At 44.2% G+C, this 14,980-nt stretch overlaps 26 non-coding genes across 26 annotated transcripts; all 26 read left to right on the top strand.

The window, feature by feature from the left end:
- Window positions 1–355: 355 nt before the first annotated feature.
- On the top strand, window positions 356–427 carry trnad-guc. Its single transcript has one exon. It is a non-coding gene; the product is annotated as a tRNA-Asp (tRNA).
- Window positions 428–2,952: 2,525 nt separating this feature from the next.
- On the top strand, window positions 2,953–3,023 carry trnag-gcc. The gene has a single exon. It is a non-coding gene; the product is annotated as a tRNA-Gly (tRNA).
- Window positions 3,024–5,341: 2,318 nt separating this feature from the next.
- On the top strand, window positions 5,342–5,412 carry trnag-gcc. Its single transcript has one exon. It is a non-coding gene; the product is annotated as a tRNA-Gly (tRNA).
- A 532-nt stretch (window positions 5,413–5,944) lies between these two features.
- Window positions 5,945–6,016, top strand: trnad-guc. Its single transcript has one exon. It is a non-coding gene; the product is annotated as a tRNA-Asp (tRNA).
- A 120-nt stretch (window positions 6,017–6,136) lies between these two features.
- On the top strand, window positions 6,137–6,207 carry trnag-gcc. The gene has a single exon. It is a non-coding gene; the product is annotated as a tRNA-Gly (tRNA).
- Window positions 6,208–6,751: 544 nt separating this feature from the next.
- trnad-guc lies at window positions 6,752–6,823 on the top strand. Its single transcript has one exon. It is a non-coding gene; the product is annotated as a tRNA-Asp (tRNA).
- Window positions 6,824–6,943: 120 nt separating this feature from the next.
- On the top strand, window positions 6,944–7,014 carry trnag-gcc. Its single transcript has one exon. It is a non-coding gene; the product is annotated as a tRNA-Gly (tRNA).
- Window positions 7,015–7,546: 532 nt separating this feature from the next.
- On the top strand, window positions 7,547–7,618 carry trnad-guc. The gene has a single exon. It is a non-coding gene; the product is annotated as a tRNA-Asp (tRNA).
- A 120-nt stretch (window positions 7,619–7,738) lies between these two features.
- On the top strand, window positions 7,739–7,809 carry trnag-gcc. The gene has a single exon. It is a non-coding gene; the product is annotated as a tRNA-Gly (tRNA).
- Window positions 7,810–8,341: 532 nt separating this feature from the next.
- trnad-guc lies at window positions 8,342–8,413 on the top strand. The gene has a single exon. It is a non-coding gene; the product is annotated as a tRNA-Asp (tRNA).
- Window positions 8,414–8,533: 120 nt separating this feature from the next.
- Window positions 8,534–8,604, top strand: trnag-gcc. The gene has a single exon. It is a non-coding gene; the product is annotated as a tRNA-Gly (tRNA).
- Window positions 8,605–9,136: 532 nt separating this feature from the next.
- On the top strand, window positions 9,137–9,208 carry trnad-guc. The gene has a single exon. It is a non-coding gene; the product is annotated as a tRNA-Asp (tRNA).
- Window positions 9,209–9,328: 120 nt separating this feature from the next.
- On the top strand, window positions 9,329–9,399 carry trnag-gcc. Its single transcript has one exon. It is a non-coding gene; the product is annotated as a tRNA-Gly (tRNA).
- Window positions 9,400–9,931: 532 nt separating this feature from the next.
- Window positions 9,932–10,003, top strand: trnad-guc. The gene has a single exon. It is a non-coding gene; the product is annotated as a tRNA-Asp (tRNA).
- A 120-nt stretch (window positions 10,004–10,123) lies between these two features.
- trnag-gcc lies at window positions 10,124–10,194 on the top strand. Its single transcript has one exon. It is a non-coding gene; the product is annotated as a tRNA-Gly (tRNA).
- Window positions 10,195–10,726: 532 nt separating this feature from the next.
- Window positions 10,727–10,798, top strand: trnad-guc. Its single transcript has one exon. It is a non-coding gene; the product is annotated as a tRNA-Asp (tRNA).
- A 120-nt stretch (window positions 10,799–10,918) lies between these two features.
- Window positions 10,919–10,989, top strand: trnag-gcc. The gene has a single exon. It is a non-coding gene; the product is annotated as a tRNA-Gly (tRNA).
- Window positions 10,990–11,521: 532 nt separating this feature from the next.
- On the top strand, window positions 11,522–11,593 carry trnad-guc. Its single transcript has one exon. It is a non-coding gene; the product is annotated as a tRNA-Asp (tRNA).
- Window positions 11,594–11,713: 120 nt separating this feature from the next.
- trnag-gcc lies at window positions 11,714–11,784 on the top strand. The gene has a single exon. It is a non-coding gene; the product is annotated as a tRNA-Gly (tRNA).
- A 532-nt stretch (window positions 11,785–12,316) lies between these two features.
- trnad-guc lies at window positions 12,317–12,388 on the top strand. Its single transcript has one exon. It is a non-coding gene; the product is annotated as a tRNA-Asp (tRNA).
- A 120-nt stretch (window positions 12,389–12,508) lies between these two features.
- trnag-gcc lies at window positions 12,509–12,579 on the top strand. The gene has a single exon. It is a non-coding gene; the product is annotated as a tRNA-Gly (tRNA).
- A 532-nt stretch (window positions 12,580–13,111) lies between these two features.
- On the top strand, window positions 13,112–13,183 carry trnad-guc. The gene has a single exon. It is a non-coding gene; the product is annotated as a tRNA-Asp (tRNA).
- Window positions 13,184–13,303: 120 nt separating this feature from the next.
- trnag-gcc lies at window positions 13,304–13,374 on the top strand. The gene has a single exon. It is a non-coding gene; the product is annotated as a tRNA-Gly (tRNA).
- A 532-nt stretch (window positions 13,375–13,906) lies between these two features.
- On the top strand, window positions 13,907–13,978 carry trnad-guc. Its single transcript has one exon. It is a non-coding gene; the product is annotated as a tRNA-Asp (tRNA).
- Window positions 13,979–14,098: 120 nt separating this feature from the next.
- Window positions 14,099–14,169, top strand: trnag-gcc. The gene has a single exon. It is a non-coding gene; the product is annotated as a tRNA-Gly (tRNA).
- Window positions 14,170–14,892: 723 nt separating this feature from the next.
- On the top strand, window positions 14,893–14,963 carry trnag-gcc. The gene has a single exon. It is a non-coding gene; the product is annotated as a tRNA-Gly (tRNA).
- The last annotated feature ends 17 nt before the right edge of the window (window positions 14,964–14,980 follow it).

Raw genomic sequence — 14,980 nt, forward strand, 5'->3', positions numbered from 1 at the left:
GATTTCCAGTGTGGAGGTGATAACTTTTTGCAAGGCTTTAGTTGTTAAATGGGAAAGAGTAACCAACTTGTCAGTGACAACTGTCTTGAGTTTGGCATTTGTGACAATGTCCTGGGATTACCACAAACGCCTCACCTGCAAACTAGTATTGTGTGGCTTGTGAGCGGTATAGAGCAAAATCGATTACATGTACGTGTTTGTGAGAGTCTCAGCTTTCCATAGCGGGTCATAGTAGTTCCTAGCTCCAACCATTCAGTCTCTACAGATATTTTTGTTTAGAAGGGTTTAAGCCCAACATTCCAATTTAGGGTTAGTACCAATGCTCCACGTTTTTTCAAAGTTCCAACCCACCTGCTCCTCGTTAGTATAGTGGTGAGTATCCCCGCCTGTCACGCGGGAGACCGGGGTTCAATTCCCCGACGGGGAGAAAGTACTGCTCTTTTTTTAGGGTGAACAATGTTGTTGAGCCCACAAAGTGGAACATATTTCTTGGAAAAAAAGCTTTATGATACAATTTCCTGCCTTTGAGGTTAACTCAGCCTTCCAAGGCATTGGTTGTTCAGTCCGTGTAGAATTCTCGCCTGCCACGCGGGAGGCCCGGGTTCGATTCCCGGCCAATGCAGGAAGTTTTGAACATGTCATTTCGACAAGTATGCAAACCCCTGAGGAGGAAATCTGTGTTAGATTGCCAGGCAAACCAGAAATCTCTGGTCTTGGTCGAATTCTCAACTGACTCTTGAAAAATAAGACTTTGAACATTTACTCATTCTCAGTAGACTTTGGTGAATCCATTGCAGATTTCCAGTGTGTGAGGTGATTAACTTTTTGCAAGGCTTTAGTTGTTAAATGGGGAAAGAGTAACCACTTGTCAGTGACAACTGTCTTGAGTTTGGCATTGTGGACAATGTCCTGGGACTACCCACAAACGCCTCACCTGCAAAATAGTATGTGTGGCTTGTGAGCGGTTATATAGAGCAAAATCGATTACAGTGTACGTTGTTTGTGAGAGTCTCAGCTTTCATAGCTGGGTCATAGTAGTTCCTAGCTCCAACCATTCAGTCTCTACAGATATTTTTGTTAGAAGGGTTTAAGCCCAAAATTCCAAATTTAGGGTTAGTACCAATGCCTCCACGTTTTTTCAAAGTTCCAACCCACCTGCTCCTCGTTAGTATAGTGGTGAGTATCCCCGCCTGTCACGCCGGAGACCGGGGTTCAATTCCCCGACGGGGAGAAAGTACTGCTCTTTTTTTTAGGGTGAACAATGTTGGTTGAGCCCACAAAGTGGAACATATCTTGGAAAAAAAGCTTTATGATACAATTTTCCTGCCTTTGAGGTTAACTCAGCCTTCCAAGGCATTGGTTGTTCAGTGGTTAGAATTCTCGCCTGCCACGCGGGAGGCCGGGTCGATTCCCGGCCAATGCAGGAAGTTTTGAACATGTCATTTCGACAAGTATGCAAACCCCTGAGGAGGGAAATCTGTGTTAGATTGCCAGGCAAACAGAAATCTCTGGTCTTGGTCGAATTCTCAACTGACTCTTGAAAAATAAGACTTGTGAACATTTACTCATTCTCAGTAGACTTTGGTGAATCCATTGCAGATTTCCAGTTGTGTGAGGTGATTAACTTTTTTGCAAGGCTTTTAGTTGTTAAATGGGAAAGAGTAACCAACTTGTCAGTGACAACTGTCTTGAGTTTGGCATTTGTGACAATGTCCTGGGATTTACCACAAACGCCCTCACCTGCAAACTAGTATGTGTGGCTTGTGAGCGGTTATAGAGCAAAATCGATTACATGTACGTGTTTGTGAGGAGTCTCAGCTTTCCATAGCTGGGTCATAGTAGTTCCTAGCTCCAACCATTCAGTCTCTACAGATATTTTTTGTTAGAAGGGTTTAAGCCCAACATTCCAAATTTAGGGTTAGTACCAATGCTCCACGTTTTTTCAAAGTTCCCAACCCACCTGCTCCTCGTTAGTATAGTGGTGAGTTATCCCCGCCTGTCACGCCGGGAGACCGGGGTTCAATTCCCCCGACGGGGAGAAAGTACTGCTCTTTTTTTAGGTGTGAACAATGTTGTTGAGCCCACAAAGTGGAACATATTCTTGGAAAAAAGCTTTATGATACCAATTTCCTGCCTTTGAGGTTAACTCAGCCTTCCAAGGCATTGGTTGTTCAGTGGTAGAATTCTCGCTGCCACGCGGGAGGCCCCGGGTTCGATTCCCGGCCAATGCAGGAAGTTTTGAACATGTCATTTCGACAGTATGCAAACCCCTGAGGAGGAATCTGTGTTAGATTGCCAGGCAACAGAAATCTCTGGTCTTGGTCGAATTCTCAACTGACTCTTGAAAAATAAGACTTTGAACATTTACTCATTCTCAGTAGACTTTGGTGAATCCATTGCAGATTTCCAGTGTGTGAGGTGATTAACTTTTTGCAAGGCTTTAGTTGTTAATGGGAAAGAGTAACCAAACTTGTCAGTGACAACTGTCTTGAGTTTGGCATTTGTGACAATGTCCTGGGATTACCCACAAACGCCTCACCTGCAAACTAGTATTGTGTGGCTTGTGAGCGGTATAGAGCAAAATCGATTACATGTACGTGTTTGTGAGAGTCTCAGGCTTTCCATAGCTGGGTCATAGTAGTTCCTAGCTCCAACCATTCAGTCTCTACAGATATTTTTGTTAGAAGGGTTTAAGCCCAACATTCCAAATTTAGGGTTAGTTACCAATGCTCCACGTTTTTTCAAGTTCCAACCCACCTGCTCCTCGTTAGTATAGTGGTGAGTATCCCCGCCTGTCACGCGGGAGACCGGGGTTCAATTCCCCGAGGGGAGAAAGTACTGCTCTTTTTTTAGGGTGAACAATGTTGTTGAGCCCACAAAGTGGAACATATTCTTGGAAAAAAAGCTTTATGATACAATTTCCTGCCTTTGAGGTTACCTCAGCCTTCCAAGGCATTGGTTGTTCAGTGGTAGAATTCTCGCCTGCCACGCGGGAGGCCCGGGTTCGATTCCCGGCCAATGCAGGAAGTTTCTTGAACATGTCATTTCGACAAGTATGCAAAACCCTCTGAGGAGGAAATCTGTGTTAGATTGCCAGGCAAACAGAAATCTCTGGTCTTGGTCGAATTCTCAACTGACTCTTGAAAAATAAGACTTTGAACATTTACTCATTCTCAGTAGACTTTGGTGAATCCATTGCAGATTTCCAGTGTGTGAGGTGATTAACTTTTTGCAAGGCTTTAGTTGTTAAATGGGAAAGAGCTAACCAACTTGTCAGTGACAACTGTCTTGAGTTTGGCATTTGTGACAATGTCCTGGGATTACCCACAAACGCCTCACCTGCAAACTAGTATTGTGTGGCTTGTGAGCGGTATAGAGCAAAATCGATTACATGTACGTGTTTGTGAGAGTCTCAGCTTTCCATAGCTGGGTCATAGTAGTTCCTAGCTCCAACCATTTCAGTCTCTACAGATATTTTTGTTTAGAAGGGTTTAAGCCCAACATTCCAAATTTAGGGTTAGTACAATGCTCCACGTTTTTTCAAAGTTCCAACCCACCTGCTCCTCGTTAGTATAGTGGTGAGTATCCCGCCTGTCACGCGGGAGACCGGGGTTCAATTCCCCGACGGGGAGAAAGTACTGCTCTTTTTTAGGCTGTGAACAATGTTGTTGAGCCACAAAGTGGAACATATTCTTGGAAAAAAAGCTTTATGATACAATTTCCTGCCTTGAGGTTAACTCAGCCTTCCAAGGCATTGGTTGTTCAGTGGTAGAATTCTCGCCTGACCACGCGGGAGGCCCGGGTTCGATTCCCGGCCAATGCAGGAAGTTTTGAACATGTCATTCGACAAGTATGCAAACCCCTGAGGAGGAAATCTGTGTTAGATTGCCAGGCAAACAGAAATCTCTGGTCTTGGTCGAATTCTCAACTGACTCTTGAAAAATAAGGACTTTTGAACATTTACTCATTCTCAGTAGACTTTGGGAATCCATTGCAGATTTCCAGTGTGTGAGGTGATTAACTTTTGGCAAGGCTTTAGTGTTAAATGGAAAGAGTAACCAACTTGTCAGTGACAACTGTCTTGAGTTTGGCATTTGTGACAATGTCCTGGGATTACCCACAACGCCTCACCTGCAAACTAGTATTGTGTGGCTTGTGAGCGGTTATAGAGCAAAATCGATTACATGTACGTGTTTGTGAGAGTCTCAGCTTTCCATAGTCTGGGTCATAGTAGTTCCTAGCTCCAACCATTCAGTCTCTACAGATTATTTTGTTAGAAGGGTTTAAGCCCAAAATTCCAAATTTAGGGTTAGTACCAATGCTCCACGTTTTTTCAAAGTTCCAACCCACCTGCTCCTCGTTAGTATAGTGGTGAGTATCCCCGCCCTGTCACGCGGAGACCGGGGTTCAATTCCCCGACGGGGAGAAAGTACTGCTCTTTTTTTAGGGTGAACAATGTTTGTTGAGCCCACAAAGTGGAACATATTCTTGGAAAAAAGCTTTATGATACAATTTCCTGCCTTTGAGGTTAACTCAGCCTTCCAAGGCATTGGTTGTCAGTGGTAGAATTCTCGCTGCCACGCGGGAGGCCCGGGTTCGATTCCCGGCCAATGCAGGAAGTTTTGAACATGTCATTTCGACAAGTATGCAAACCCCTGAGGAGGAAATCTGTGTTAGATTGCCAGGCAAACAGAAATCTCTGGTCTTGGTCGAATTCTCAACTGACTCTTGAAAAATAAGACTTTGAACATTTACTCATTCTCAGTAGACTTTGGTGAATCCATTTGCAGATTTCCAGTGTGTGAGGTGATTAACTTTTGCAAGGCTTTAGTTGTTAAATGGGAAAGAGTAACCAACTTGTCAGTGACAACTGTTCTTGAGTTTTGGCATTTGTGACAATGTCCTGGGATTACCCACAAACGCCTCACCTGCAAACTAGTATTGTGTGGCTTGTGAGCGGTATAGAGCAAAATCGATTACATGTACGTGTTTGTGAGAGTCTCAGCTTTCCATAGCTGGGTCATAGTAGTTCCTAGCTCCAACCATTCAGTCTCTACAGATATTTTTGTTAGAAGGGTTTAAGCCCAAAATTCCAAATTTAGGGTTAGTACCAATGCTCCACGTTTTTTCAAAGTTCCAACCCACCTGCTCCTCGTTAGTATAGTGGTGAGTTATCCCCGCCTGTCACGCGGAGACCGGGGTTCAATTCCCCGACGGGGAGAAAGTACTGCTCTTTTTTTAGGGTGAACAATGTTGTTGAGCCCACAAAGTGGAACATATTCTTGGAAAAAAAGCTTTATGATACAATTTCCTGCCTTTGAGGTTAACTCAGCCTTCCAAGGCATTGGTTGTTCAGTGGTAGAATTCTCGCCTGCCACGCGGGAGGCCCGGGTTCGATTCCCGGCCAATGCAGGAAGTTTTGAACATGTCATTTCGACAAGTATGCAAACCCCTGAGGAGGAAATCTGTGTTAGATTGCCAGGCAAACAGAAATCTCTGGTCTTGGTCGAATTCTCAACTGACTCTTGAAAAATAAGACTTTGAACATTTACTCATTCTCAGTAGACTTTGGTGAATCCATTGCAGATTTCCAGTGTGTGAGGTGATTAACTTTTTGCAAGGCTTTAGTTGTTAAATGGGAAAGAGTAACCAACTTGTCAGTGACAACTGTCTTGAGTTTGGCATTTGTGACAATGTCCTGGGATTACCCACAAACGCCTCACCTGCAAACTAGTATTGTGTGGCTTGTGAGCGGTATAGAGCAAAATCGATTACATGTACGTGTTTGTGAGAGTCTCAGCTTTCCATAGCTGGGTCATAGTAGTTCCTAGCTCCAACCATTCAGTCTCTACAGATATTTTTGTTAGAAGGGTTTAAGCCCAACATTCCAAATTTAGGGTTAGTACCAATGCTCCACGTTTTTTCAAAGTTCCAACCCACCTGCTCCTCGTTAGTATAGTGGTGAGTATCCCCGCCTGTCACGCGGGAGACCGGGGTTCAATTCCCCGACGGGGAGAAAGTACTGCTCTTTTTTTAGGGTGAACAATGTTGTTGAGCCCACAAAGTGGAACATATTCTTGGAAAAAAAGCTTTATGATACAATTTCCTGCCTTTGAGGTTAACTCAGCCTTCCAAGGCATTGGTTGTTCAGTGGTAGAATTCTCGCCTGCCACGCGGGAGGCCCGGGTTCGATTCCCGGCCAATGCAGGAAGTTTTGAACATGTCATTTCGACAAGTATGCAAACCCCTGAGGAGGAAATCTGTGTTAGATTGCCAGGCAAACAGAAATCTCTGGTCTTGGTCGAATTCTCAACTGACTCTTGAAAAATAAGACTTTGAACATTTACTCATTCTCAGTAGACTTTGGTGAATCCATTGCAGATTTCCAGTGTGTGAGGTGATTAACTTTTTGCAAGGCTTTAGTTGTTAAATGGGAAAGAGTAACCAACTTGTCAGTGACAACTGTCTTGAGTTTGGCATTTGTGACAATGTCCTGGGATTACCCACAAACGCCTCACCTGCAAACTAGTATTGTGTGGCTTGTGAGCGGTATAGAGCAAAATCGATTACATGTACGTGTTTGTGAGAGTCTCAGCTTTCCATAGCTGGGTCATAGTAGTTCCTAGCTCCAACCATTCAGTCTCTACAGATATTTTTGTTAGAAGGGTTTAAGCCCAACATTCCAAATTTAGGGTTAGTACCAATGCTCCACGTTTTGCTCCACGTTTTTTCAAAGTTCCAACCCACCTGCTCCTCGTTAGTATAGTGGTGAGTATCCCCGCCTGTCACGCGGGAGACCGGGGTTCAATTCCCCGACGGGGAGAAAGTACTGCTCTTTTTTTAGGGTGAACAATGTTGTTGAGCCCACAAAGTGGAACATATTCTTGGAAAAAAAGCTTTATGATACAATTTCCTGCCTTTGAGGTTAACTCAGCCTTCCAAGGCATTGGTTGTTCAGTGGTAGAATTCTCGCCTGCCACGCGGGAGGCCCGGGTTCGATTCCCGGCCAATGCAGGAAGTTTTGAACATGTCATTTCGACAAGTATGCAAACCCCTGAGGAGGAAATCTGTGTTAGATTGCCAGGCAAACAGAAATCTCTGGTCTTGGTCGAATTCTCAACTGACTCTTGAAAAATAAGACTTTGAACATTTACTCATTCTCAGTAGACTTTGGTGAATCCATTGCAGATTTCCAGTGTGTGAGGTGATTAACTTTTTGCAAGGCTTTAGTTGTTAAATGGGAAAGAGTAACCAACTTGTCAGTGACAACTGTCTTGAGTTTGGCATTTGTGACAATGTCCTGGGATTACCCACAAACGCCTCACCTGCAAACTAGTATTGTGTGGCTTGTGAGCGGTATAGAGCAAAATCGATTACATGTACGTGTTTGTGAGAGTCTCAGCTTTCCATAGCTGGGTCATAGTAGTTCCTAGCTCCAACCATTCAGTCTCTACAGATATTTTTGTTAGAAGGGTTTAAGCCCAACATTCCAAATTTAGGGTTAGTACCAATGCTCCACGTTTTTTCAAAGTTCCAACCCACCTGCTCCTCGTTAGTATAGTGGTGAGTATCCCCGCCTGTCACGCGGGAGACCGGGGTTCAATTCCCCGACGGGGAGAAAGTACTGCTCTTTTTTTAGGGTGAACAATGTTGTTGAGCCCACAAAGTGGAACATATTCTTGGAAAAAAAGCTTTATGATACAATTTCCTGCCTTTGAGGTTAACTCAGCCTTCCAAGGCATTGGTTGTTCAGTGGTAGAATTCTCGCCTGCCACGCGGGAGGCCCGGGTTCGATTCCCGGCCAATGCAGGAAGTTTTGAACATGTCATTTCGACAAGTATGCAAACCCCTGAGGAGGAAATCTGTGTTAGATTGCCAGGCAAACAGAAATCTCTGGTCTTGGTCGAATTCTCAACTGACTCTTGAAAAATAAGACTTTGAACATTTACTCATTCTCAGTAGACTTTGGTGAATCCATTGCAGATTTCCAGTGTGTGAGGTGATTAACTTTTTGCAAGGCTTTAGTTGTTAAATGGGAAAGAGTAACCAACTTGTCAGTGACAACTGTCTTGAGTTTGGCATTTGTGACAATGTCCTGGGATTACCCACAAACGCCTCACCTGCAAACTAGTATTGTGTGGCTTGTGAGCGGTATAGAGCAAAATCGATTACATGTACGTGTTTGTGAGAGTCTCAGCTTTCCATAGCTGGGTCATAGTAGTTCCTAGCTCCAACCATTCAGTCTCTACAGATATTTTTGTTAGAAGGGTTTAAGCCCAACATTCCAAATTTAGGGTTAGTACCAATGCTCCACGTTTTTTCAAAGTTCCAACCCACCTGCTCCTCGTTAGTATAGTGGTGAGTATCCCCGCCTGTCACGCGGGAGACCGGGGTTCAATTCCCCGACGGGGAGAAAGTACTGCTCTTTTTTTAGGGTGAACAATGTTGTTGAGCCCACAAAGTGGAACATATTCTTGGAAAAAAAGCTTTATGATACAATTTCCTGCCTTTGAGGTTAACTCAGCCTTCCAAGGCATTGGTTGTTCAGTGGTAGAATTCTCGCCTGCCACGCGGGAGGCCCGGGTTCGATTCCCGGCCAATGCAGGAAGTTTTGAACATGTCATTTCGACAAGTATGCAAACCCCTGAGGAGGAAATCTGTGTTAGATTGCCAGGCAAACAGAAATCTCTGGTCTTGGTCGAATTCTCAACTGACTCTTGAAAAATAAGACTTTGAACATTTACTCATTCTCAGTAGACTTTGGTGAATCCATTGCAGATTTCCAGTGTGTGAGGTGATTAACTTTTTGCAAGGCTTTAGTTGTTAAATGGGAAAGAGTAACCAACTTGTCAGTGACAACTGTCTTGAGTTTGGCATTTGTGACAATGTCCTGGGATTACCCACAAACGCCTCACCTGCAAACTAGTATTGTGTGGCTTGTGAGCGGTATAGAGCAAAATCGATTACATGTACGTGTTTGTGAGAGTCTCAGCTTTCCATAGCTGGGTCATAGTAGTTCCTAGCTCCAACCATTCAGTCTCTACAGATATTTTTGTTAGAAGGGTTTAAGCCCAACATTCCAAATTTAGGGTTAGTACCAATGCTCCACGTTTTTTCAAAGTTCCAACCCACCTGCTCCTCGTTAGTATAGTGGTGAGTATCCCCGCCTGTCACGCGGGAGACCGGGGTTCAATTCCCCGACGGGGAGAAAGTACTGCTCTTTTTTTAGGGTGAACAATGTTGTTGAGCCCACAAAGTGGAACATATTCTTGGAAAAAAAGCTTTATGATACAATTTCCTGCCTTTGAGGTTAACTCAGCCTTCCAAGGCATTGGTTGTTCAGTGGTAGAATTCTCGCCTGCCACGCGGGAGGCCCGGGTTCGATTCCCGGCCAATGCAGGAAGTTTTGAACATGTCATTTCGACAAGTATGCAAACCCCTGAGGAGGAAATCTGTGTTAGATTGCCAGGCAAACAGAAATCTCTGGTCTTGGTCGAATTCTCAACTGACTCTTGAAAAATAAGACTTTGAACATTTACTCATTCTCAGTAGACTTTGGTGAATCCATTGCAGATTTCCAGTGTGTGAGGTGATTAACTTTTTGCAAGGCTTTAGTTGTTAAATGGGAAAGAGTAACCAACTTGTCAGTGACAACTGTCTTGAGTTTGGCATTTGTGACAATGTCCTGGGATTACCCACAAACGCCTCACCTGCAAACTAGTATTGTGTGGCTTGTGAGCGGTATAGAGCAAAATCGATTACATGTACGTGTTTGTGAGAGTCTCAGCTTTCCATAGCTGGGTCATAGTAGTTCCTAGCTCCAACCATTCAGTCTCTACAGATATTTTTGTTAGAAGGGTTTAAGCCCAACATTCCAAATTTAGGGTTAGTACCAATGCTCCACGTTTTTTCAAAGTTCCAACCCACCTGCTCCTCGTTAGTATAGTGGTGAGTATCCCCGCCTGTCACGCGGGAGACCGGGGTTCAATTCCCCGACGGGGAGAAAGTACTGCTCTTTTTTTAGGGTGAACAATGTTGTTGAGCCCACAAAGTGGAACATATTCTTGGAAAAAAAGCTTTATGATACAATTTCCTGCCTTTGAGGTTAACTCAGCCTTCCAAGGCATTGGTTGTTCAGTGGTAGAATTCTCGCCTGCCACGCGGGAGGCCCGGGTTCGATTCCCGGCCAATGCAGGAAGTTTTGAACATGTCATTTCGACAAGTATGCAAACCCCTGAGGAGGAAATCTGTGTTAGATTGCCAGGCAAACAGAAATCTCTGGTCTTGGTCGAATTCTCAACTGACTCTTGAAAAATAAGACTTTGAACATTTACTCATTCTCAGTAGACTTTGGTGAATCCATTGCAGATTTCCAGTGTGTGAGGTGATTAACTTTTTGCAAGGCTTTAGTTGTTAAATGGGAAAGAGTAACCAACTTGTCAGTGACAACTGTCTTGAGTTTGGCATTTGTGACAATGTCCTGGGATTACCCACAAACGCCTCACCTGCAAACTAGTATTGTGTGGCTTGTGAGCGGTATAGAGCAAAATCGATTACATGTACGTGTTTGTGAGAGTCTCAGCTTTCCATAGCTGGGTCATAGTAGTTCCTAGCTCCAACCATTCAGTCTCTACAGATATTTTTGTTAGAAGGGTTTAAGCCCAACATTCCAAATTTAGGGTTAGTACCAATGCTCCACGTTTTTTCAAAGTTCCAACCCACCTGCTCCTCGTTAGTATAGTGGTGAGTATCCCCGCCTGTCACGCGGGAGACCGGGGTTCAATTCCCCGACGGGGAGAAAGTACTGCTCTTTTTTTAGGGTGAACAATGTTGTTGAGCCCACAAAGTGGAACATATTCTTGGAAAAAAAGCTTTATGATACAATTTCCTGCCTTTGAGGTTAACTCAGCCTTCCAAGGCATTGGTTGTTCAGTGGTAGAATTCTCGCCTGCCACGCGGGAGGCCCGGGTTCGATTCCCGGCCAATGCAGGAAGTTTTGAACATGTCATTTCGACAAGTATGCAAACCCCTGAGGAGGAAATCTGTGTTAGATTGCCAGGCAAACAGAAATCTCTGGTCTTGGTCGAATTCTCAACTGACTCTTGAAAAATAAGACTTTGAACATTTACTCATTCTCAGTAGACTTTGGTGAATCCATTGCAGATTTCCAGTGTGTGAGGTGATTAACTTTTTGCAAGGCTTTAGTTGTTAAATGGGAAAGAGTAACCAACTTGTCAGTGACAACTGTCTTGAGTTTGGCATTTGTGACAATGTCCTGGGATTACCCACAAACGCCTCACCTGCAAACTAGTATTGTGTGGCTTGTGAGCGGTATAGAGCAAAATCGATTACATGTACGTGTTTGTGAGAGTCTCAGCTTTCCATAGCTGGGTCATAGTAGTTCCTAGCTCCAACCATTCAGTCTCTACAGATATTTTTGTTAGAAGGGTTTAAGCCCAACATTCCAAATTTAGGGTTAGTACCAATGCTCCACGTTTTTTCAAAGTTCCAACCCACCTGCTCCTCGTTAGTATAGTGGTGAGTATCCCCGCCTGTCACGCGGGAGACCGGGGTTCAATTCCCCGACGGGGAGAAAGTACTGCTCTTTTTTTAGGGTGAACAATGTTGTTGAGCCCACAAAGTGGAACATATTCTTGGAAAAAAAGCTTTATGATACAATTTCCTGCCTTTGAGGTTAACTCAGCCTTCCAAGGCATTGGTTGTTCAGTGGTAGAATTCTCGCCTGCCACGCGGGAGGCCCGGGTTCGATTCCCGGCCAATGCAGGAAGTTTTGAACATGTCATTTCGACAAGTATGCAAACCCCTGAGGAGGAAATCTGTGTTAGATTGCCAGGCAAACAGAAATCTCTGGTCTTGGTCGAATTCTCAACTGACTCTTGAAAAATAAGACTTTGAACATTTACTCATTCTCAGTAGACTTTGGTGAATCCATTGCAGATTTCCAGTGTGTGAGGTGATTAACTTTTTGCAAGGCTTTAGTTGTTAAATGGGAAAGAGTAACCAACTTGTCAGTGACAACTGTCTTGAGTTTGGCATTTGTGACAATGTCCTGGGATTACCCACAAACGCCTCACCTGCAAACTAGTATTGTGTGGCTTGTGAGCGGTATAGAGCAAAATCGATTACATGTACGTGTTTGTGAGAGTCTCAGCTTTCCATAGCTGGGTCATAGTAGTTCCTAGCTCCAACCATTCAGTCTCTACAGATATTTTTGTTAGAAGGGTTTAAGCCCAACATTCCAAATTTAGGGTTAGTACCAATGCTCCACGTTTTTTCAAAGTTCCAACCCACCTGCTCCTCGTTAGTATAGTGGTGAGTATCCCCGCCTGTCACGCGGGAGACCGGGGTTCAATTCCCCGACGGGGAGAAAGTACTGCTCTTTTTTTAGGGTGAACAATGTTGTTGAGCCCACAAAGTGGAACATATTCTTGGAAAAAAAGCTTTATGATACAATTTCCTGCCTTTGAGGTTAACTCAGCCTTCCAAGGCATTGGTTGTTCAGTGGTAGAATTCTCGCCTGCCACGCGGGAGGCCCGGGTTCGATTCCCGGCCAATGCAGGAAGTTTTGAACATGTCATTTCGACAAGTATGCAAACCCCTGAGGAGGAAATCTGTGTTAGATTGCCAGGCAAACAGAAATCTCTGGTCTTGGTCGAATTCTCAACTGACTCTTGAAAAATAAGACTTTGAACATTTACTCATTCTCAGTAGACTTTGGTGAATCCATTGCAGATTTCCAGTGTGTGAGGTGATTAACTTTTTGCAAGGCTTTAGTTGTTAAATGGGAAAGAGTAACCAACTTGTCAGTGACAACTGTCTTGAGTTTGGCATTTGTGACAATGTCCTGGGATTACCCACAAACGCCTCACCTGCAAACTAGTATTGTGTGGCTTGTGAGCGGTATAGAGCAAAATCGATTACATGTACGTGTTTGTGAGAGTCTCAGCTTTCCATAGCTGGGTCATAGTAGTTCCTAGCTCCAACCATTCAGTCTCTACAGATATTTTTGTTAGAAGGGTTTAAGCCCAACATTCCAAATTTAGGGTTAGTACCAATGCTCCACGTTTTTTCAAAGTTCCAACCCACCTGCTCCTCGTTAGTATAGTGGTGAGTATCCCCGCCTGTCACGCGGGAGACCGGGGTTCAATTCCCCGACGGGGAGAAAGTACTGCTCTTTTTTTAGGGTGAACAATGTTGTTGAGCCCACAAAGTGGAACATATTCTTGGAAAAAAAGCTTTATGATACAATTTCCTGCCTTTGAGGTTAACTCAGCCTTCCAAGGCATTGGTTGTTCAGTGGTAGAATTCTCGCCTGCCACGCGGGAGGCCCGGGTTCGATTCCCGGCCAATGCAGGAAGTTTTGAACATGTCATTTCGACAAGTATGCAAACCCCTGAGGAGGAAATCTGTGTTAGATTGCCAGGCAAACAGAAATCTCTGGTCTTGGTCGAATTCTCAACTGACTCTTGAAAAATAAGACTTTGAACATTTACTCATTCTCAGTAGACTTTGGTGAATCCATTGCAGATTTCCAGTGTGTGAGGTGATTAACTTTTTGCAAGGCTTTAGTTGTTAAATGGGAAAGAGTAACCAACTTGTCAGTGACAACTGTCTTGAGTTTGGCATTTGTGACAATGTCCTGGGATTACCCACAAACGCCTCACCTGCAAACTAGTATTGTGTGGCTTGTGAGCGGTATAGAGCAAAATCGATTACATGTACGTGTTTGTGAGAGTCTCAGCTTTCCATAGCTGGGTCATAGTAGTTCCTAGCTCCAACCATTCAGTCTCTACAGATATTTTTGTTAGAAGGGTTTAAGCCCAAAATTCCAAATTTAGGGTTAGTACCAATGCTCCACGTTTTTTCAAAGTTCCAACCCACCTGCTCCTCGTTAGTATAGTGGTGAGTATCCCCGCCTGTCACGCGGGAGACCGGGGTTCAATTCCCCGACGGGGAGAAAGTACTGCTCTTTTTTTAGGGTGAACAATGTTGTTGAGCCCACAAAGTGGAACATATTCTTGGAAAAAAAGCTTTATGATACAATTTCCTGCCTTTGAGGTTAACTCAGCCTTCCAAGGCATTGGTTGTTCAGTGGTAGAATTCTCGCCTGCCACGCGGGAGGCCCGGGTTCGATTCCCGGCCAATGCAGGAAGTTTTGAACATGTCATTTCGACAAGTATGCAAACCCCTGAGGAGGAAATCTGTGTTAGATTGCCAGGCAAACAGAAATCTCTGGTCTTGGTCGAATTCTCAACTGACTCTTGAAAAATAAGACTTTGAACATTTACTCATTCTCAGTAGACTTTGGTGAATCCATTGCAGATTTCCAGTGTGTGAGGTGATTAACTTTTTGCAAGGCTTTAGTTGTTAAATGGGAAAGAGTAACCAACTTGTCAGTGACAACTGTCTTGAGTTTGGCATTTGTGACAATGTCCTGGGATTACCCACAAACGCCTCACCTGCAAACTAGTATTGTGTGGCTTGTGAGCGGTATAGAGCAAAATCGATTACATGTACGTGTTTGTGAGAGTCTCAGCTTTCCATAGCTGGGTCATAGTAGTTCCTAGCTCCAACCATTCAGTCTCTACAGATATTTTTGTTAGAAGGGTTTAAGCCCAACATTCCAAATTTAGGGTTAGTACCAATGCTCCACGTTTTTTCAAAGTTCCAACCCACCTGCTCCTCGTTAGTATAGTGGTGAGTATCCCCGCCTGTCACGCGGGAGACCGGGGTTCAATTCCCCGACGGGAGAAAGTACTGCTCTTTTTTTAGGGTGAACAATGTTGTTGAGCCCACAAAGTGGAACATATTCTTGGAAAAAAAGCTTTATGATACAATTTCCTGCCTTTGAGGTTAACTCAGCCTTCCAAGGCATTGGTTGTTCAGTGGTAGAATTCTCGCCTGCCACGCGGGAGGCCCGGGTTCGATTCCCGGCCAATGCAGGAAGTTTTGAACATGT

This window comes from Oncorhynchus mykiss, unplaced genomic scaffold, assembly GCF_013265735.2.
Source record: "Oncorhynchus mykiss isolate Arlee unplaced genomic scaffold, USDA_OmykA_1.1 un_scaffold_362, whole genome shotgun sequence".
Lineage (NCBI taxonomy): Eukaryota > Metazoa > Chordata > Actinopteri > Salmoniformes > Salmonidae > Oncorhynchus > Oncorhynchus mykiss.